Source organism: Coregonus clupeaformis, unplaced genomic scaffold, assembly GCF_020615455.1.
Source record: "Coregonus clupeaformis isolate EN_2021a unplaced genomic scaffold, ASM2061545v1 scaf0119, whole genome shotgun sequence".
NCBI classification, from domain to species: Eukaryota; Metazoa; Chordata; class Actinopteri; order Salmoniformes; family Salmonidae; genus Coregonus; species Coregonus clupeaformis.
This window is the reverse complement of record NW_025533574.1, coordinates 369,428-375,251: the sequence shown is the minus strand read 5'-3', so window position 1 is coordinate 375,251 and position 5,824 is coordinate 369,428.

Here is a 5,824-nt window from a genome sequence, read left to right as displayed (position 1 = left end):
CAAGAGAGAGCAGTGGGTGAGAGAGTGAGAAAGCAGAGTGAAAGAGAAGTGAAAGAGACAGAGAGCTGCTTCTCAGTCGGAGAGCGTCCCGGCCTCTTCAGCATTCCACAAGTTCACTTCCCTGGCGTGAATATTTGCTTATGGAATAGCCAAGCTAGCCTGCAAGTTTCCCTTAAAAGGCTTATCTTCCTACAGATGGAAAGGAGATGACTACGGAGAGAGGGGGGAGAGAGAGAGAGAGAGAGAGAGAGGGAGGGGGGAAGAGTGAAAGACGTGAAAGACAGACAGACAGACAGACACAGCTAGAGGGAGAGCGAAAGAGACAGAGAGAGGGAGAGGGAGAGAGAGACAGAGAGAGGGAGAGAGGAAAGAAAAATGATGGAGGAAAAGAAAGAGAGAGGGAGAGAAGGAGAGGGGTGAGAGAAAGAGACTGACACAAAAAAGAGAAACAGAGAGAAAGTGGGAGGGGTAGGGAGAGAGAGAGAGAGAGAGCTGTGAAAAGTAAAAGGAAAACACTTTCTCCCAAGGTGATTATTGCCCAAGCCTCTACAGTAGCTAATTGATAATCTGTGGGTGGCAGCAGTTTAGCTAGTCACTAATAGCCCTGCTGACTAACTGATGCCTCCTGCTAGCTGTGACCCAGCATTCTAGTGGGCTTAACATGCAGCCGACTACGCCACCAATTATCATCATTAAAATTGTATTTATATGTATTATGATGTTACATCTTGACCAAGGCTCCCCCATCTTAATTCATGAGACTCACATGGTTAAATAGACTCACATTGTTAAACAATTTAAATAAGAATATGTGATCTTCATATTTGATCACGATGAGTAATTAGCCACATTGTCTACAAACTGTTTGACATTCCAATGTGCATCTGGTTCATTTAATCTGGAGTGAAATTGGGGAGCCTGAAACTATCAAGTTTATGAGCCTCTCTGTTGGTTGTCGAGGTGTGAGGCTGGTTGCCATGTTTAATTAATGTGAAGGTATAAGAGTGATGTGGGTGGAGGGATGAGGGAGAGGGGGATGAGGCGGGAGGAGAAGTTTAGAGGAAGAGGGGAGAGGGGAGTGGGAGATGAGGCAGGAGGAGAGGGGAGAATCTGACTGAGAGCACTGACAGCAAATAGAACAACCTCCATCACTCTCATTGACTCTATATAGCGGGTAGAAGTTGCATAGATCTATGATCTGCTTACCATCATCAAATCCCATCCTTAACCATGAAAGTTAAATTGCAAAACTGTCCTCAAATCAGTGTTCTGCTCACTCACTTTGTAGCCTGGGAGGCTGGTGTGCTCCTCCAGTACAGCACACACATACCTTCACAGTGCTTTCAGTGTATTTAATCAATACAACTATAGCTTTTCATTAATGTGGCAGTATTTGGTTTGATATTAAGTAACGCCATCTGTGTTTTTATTTCAATTAATTTCTGGGGGCTTTAGAAAACTCAGCTCTCGTATATTCAGTCTAGACTTACTCATATGCCTCATGCATTTTTACAACCTCTCTTGGTAGCAGGGGTATTGGCGGTATAAGTCAATACGGGATCAAACATTTATGGAGAATGACTAGAAGAGAGGAGGGCCTCCATGCTAAAAGCTCAAGATCTGTATGTCCAAATAAGATGGCGAGTAATGTGTTTTTCAATTAAGTCACATACTGTTTATATTTTTTAATTTATGGGGTCATCTAAGAGGGGTCAAATTTTATTGGGTGTTTGGATTTTTTCATAAGTGGAATCGACCATCCTCAACGCTTCGAGAAAGATTTAGTCTATTTTCCTCATCAAACAAGTTTGTTCAGTTTTGGCTATCATGAGAGAAAGAGAACGAAAGGGAAACATAATAAGTGATTTTCAAGCCTCGTCATCAAAGCTTAAAACCTTAACGCCTTGAGGGAGAAACATCTTGCTGTTACAGATCCTTAATCCATAAACAAGCTGAAATATAGACTACGTTTCTATGTAACAGGCTGAATACTAATTTCTTCAAAGTAGGTAAAGAGTTCAAATCCTCAAATCAAATGTAATTGTATTTGTCACATGCGCCGAATACAACAGGTGTAGACCTTACTAAATAAACTAAAGGAAAAATAGTAACACAATAAAATAACAATAACGAGGCTATATACAGGGGGTACCGGTACCGAGTCAATGTGCAGGGGTACGAGGTAGTCGAGGTAATTGAGGTAATATGTACATGTAGGTAGGGGTAAAGTGACTATGCATAGATAATAAACAGAGAGTAGCAGCAGCATATGTGACGAGTGTGAAGGAATGTAAATGTGTGTGTGTTTTGTGTGTGTGTCAGTGTGTTTGTGTGTGTGTTTTGTGTGTGTGTTTTGTGTGTGTCTGTGTGTTTGTGTGTGTGTGCATGTGTTGGAGTGTCAGTGTAGTATGTGTGAGTGTGTGGTTAGAGTCTAGTGCGTGTACAGTGGGGAAAAAAAGTATTTAGTCAGCCACCAATTGTGCAAGTTCTCCCACTTAAAAAGATGAGAGAGGCCTGTAATTTTCATCATAGGTACACGTCAACTATGACAGACAAAATGAGATTTTTTTTTCCTGAAAATCACATTGTAGGATTTTTAATGAATTTATTTGCAAATTATGGTGGAAAATAAGTATTTGGTCAATAACAAAAGTGTCTCAATACTTTGTTATATACCCTTTGTTGGCAATGACACAGGTCAAACAAGGTTTTCACACACTGTTGCTGGTATTTTGGCCCATTCCTCCATGCAGATCTCCTCTAGAGCAGTGATGTTTTGGGGCTGTCGCTGGGCAACACAGACTTTCAACTCCCTCCAAAGATTGTCTATGGGGTTGAGATCTGGAGACTGGCTAGGCCACTCCAGGACTTTGAAATGCTTCTTACGAAGCCACTCCTTCGTTGCCCGGGCGGTGTGTTTGGGATCATTGTCATGCTGAAAGACCCAGCCACGTTTCATCTTCAATGCCCTTGCTGATGGAAGGAGGTTTTCACTCAAAATCTTACGATACATGGCCCCATTCATTCTTTCCTTTACACGGATCAGTCGTCCTGGTCCCTTAGCAGAAAAACAGCCCCAAAGCATGATGTTTCCACCCCCATGCTTCACAGTAGGTATGGTGTTCTTTGGATGCAACTCAGCATTCTTTGTCCTCCAAACACGACGAGTTGAGTTTTTACCAAAAAAGTTCTATTTTGGTTTCATCTGACCATATGACATTCTCCCAATCCTCTTCTGGATCATCCAAATGCACTCTAGCAAACTTCAGACGGGCCTGGACATGTACTGGCTTAAGCAGGGGGACACGTCTGGCACTGCAGGATTTGAGTCCCTGGCGGCGTAGTGTGTTACTGATGGTAGGCTTTGTTACTTTGGTCCCAGCTCTCTGCAGGTCATTCACTAGGTCCCCCCGTGTGGTTCTGGGATTTTTGCTCACTGTTCTTGTGATCATTTTGACCCCACGGGGTGAGATCTTGCGTGGAGCCCCAGATCGAGGGAGATTATCAGTGGTCTTGTATGTCTTCCATTTCCTAATAATTGCTCCCACAGTTGATTTCTTCAAACCAAGCTGCTTACCTATTGCAGATTCAGTCTTCCCAGCCTGGTGCAGGTCTATGGGTCAATGCAAATAGTCCAGGTAGCCATTTGATTAATTGTTCAGCAGTCTTATGGCTTGGGGATAGAAGCTGTTAAGGAGCCTTTTGGTTCCAGACTTGGCGATCCGGTACCGCTTGCCATGCGGTAGCAGAGAGAACAGTCTATAACTTGGGTGGCTGGAGTCTTTGACAATTTTGAGGGCCTTCCTCTGACACCGCTTGATATAGAAGTCCTGGATGGCAGGAAGCTCGGCCCCAGTGATGTACTGGGCCGTACGCACTACCCTCTGTAGCACCTTGCAGTCGGATGCCAAGCAGTTGCCATACCAAGCGGTGATGCAACCAGTCAGGATGCTCTCGATGGTCCAGCTGTATAACTTTTTGAGGATATGAGGTCCCATGACAAATCTTTTCAGCCTCCTGAGGGGGAATAGGCGTTGTCGTGCCCTCTTCACGACTGTGTTGGTGTGTATGGACCATGATAGGTCCTTAGTCATCCATAAAAATTTAGCAATCATTCTGTGGATGTACCGCCTTTGTTGATTAGGGGATTTCAACATGGTTGTGTCAGCATTTCAATCATCGTGGGAAGAGCTGGCCAGAAATAAATAGCTTGGCAGCCAAACAACCCTTCTCATCTGTGTGGAATAGTGGATGAACACAAGTTTACACAATCAACCCAAATACCAGTTATAGCCTCAAGGGTGTATGAATCCCTCAAACCTGACTTCACTCAGCAGCCTAAAGGGAGTAGCCTGGTTCACACGTTCCAACACTGCATTGGCTGGCACACACACACACACACTTAAATGCCATAATGTAAGATACACTACACAGACATGAGGAGTAATGACCTATCAGGAAAAACACAGATATAGAAACAAAATAAAGTTTGATTGATATGAGCCTTAAACAGAATTGCTCATGTAGGATAAATAAAATATGTAGCTGCAGTTATGATCATAAAACCCTACTCTGCCATTTTCAGAACAAAAGTATAAAGTGCTGCTGTAACCAGGCGTGAGTATCAGAAGCTTTTCTCTCTCTCTCTCTCTCTCTCTCTCTCTCTCTCTCTCTCTCTCTCTCTCTCTCTCTCTCTCTCTCTCTCTCTCTCTCTCTCTCTCTCTCTCTCTCTCTCTCTCTCTCTCTCTCTCTCTCTCTCTCTCTCTCTCTCTCTCTCTCCTCCCTACACTTCAGTGCCCACAACGGGCCACGCTCATTGGCATTTCCACACCCAGCCAGCTCTCCAGTACTAAAAGGGCATTGTGTAGCATGCCAACAGGACACAGAGGGGTTAGGTGAGAGATCAGGCCTCTACGGAGACTGGGGAGGGACATAATAATGTCTTAAATTTTAAACCTAGCAACACTGCTAACAATAATGCCTGACCCTAACCTTAAATTAAGACCAAAAAGCTAATTTTAGTTTTCATGATTTAAAAAAATTATATAGCCAATTTTGACTTTGTAGATGGCCTATCTAACGGGAAATCACTCAATTAATAATAATAATAATATGCCATTTAGCAGACGCTTTTATCCAAAGCGACTTACAGTCATGTGTGCATACATTTTTACATATGGGTGGTCCCGGGGATCGAACCCACTACCCTGGCGTTACAAGCACCATGCTCTTCCAACTGAGCTACAGAGGACATCCAGGACAAGACTCATGACAATAAATGTCAACCTGCACAAAATACTGTTGATAACAGCGTGATGGTATGGACTTTAGACATGGTACTATCGTTAGAGCCACCAATATAAAGTGGTCATCTGATGATTTTCTAGCAGGGTTGAAAAGTTAATAGCAAATCAAATCAAATCAAATTGTATTTGTCACATACATGTTTAGCAGATGTTATAGCGGGTGTAGCGAAATGCTTGTGCTTCTAGCTCTGACAGTGCAGTAATATCTAACAATTTCACAACATATACCCAATACAAACAAAACTAGTAAGGAATGGAATTTAAGAATATATACATACTGTATATGGACAAGCAATGACAGAGCGGAATGGACTAAGATACAGTAGAATATTATAGAATAGAATACAGTATATACATATGAGTTGAGTAGTGCAAGATATGTAAACATTATTAAAGTGACTAGTGTTCCATTTCTTAAAGTGGCCAGTGATTTCAATAGGCAGCAGCAGCCTCTAATGTGTAAGTGATGGCTATTTAACAGTCTGATGGCCTTGAGATAGAAGCTGTTTTTCATTCTC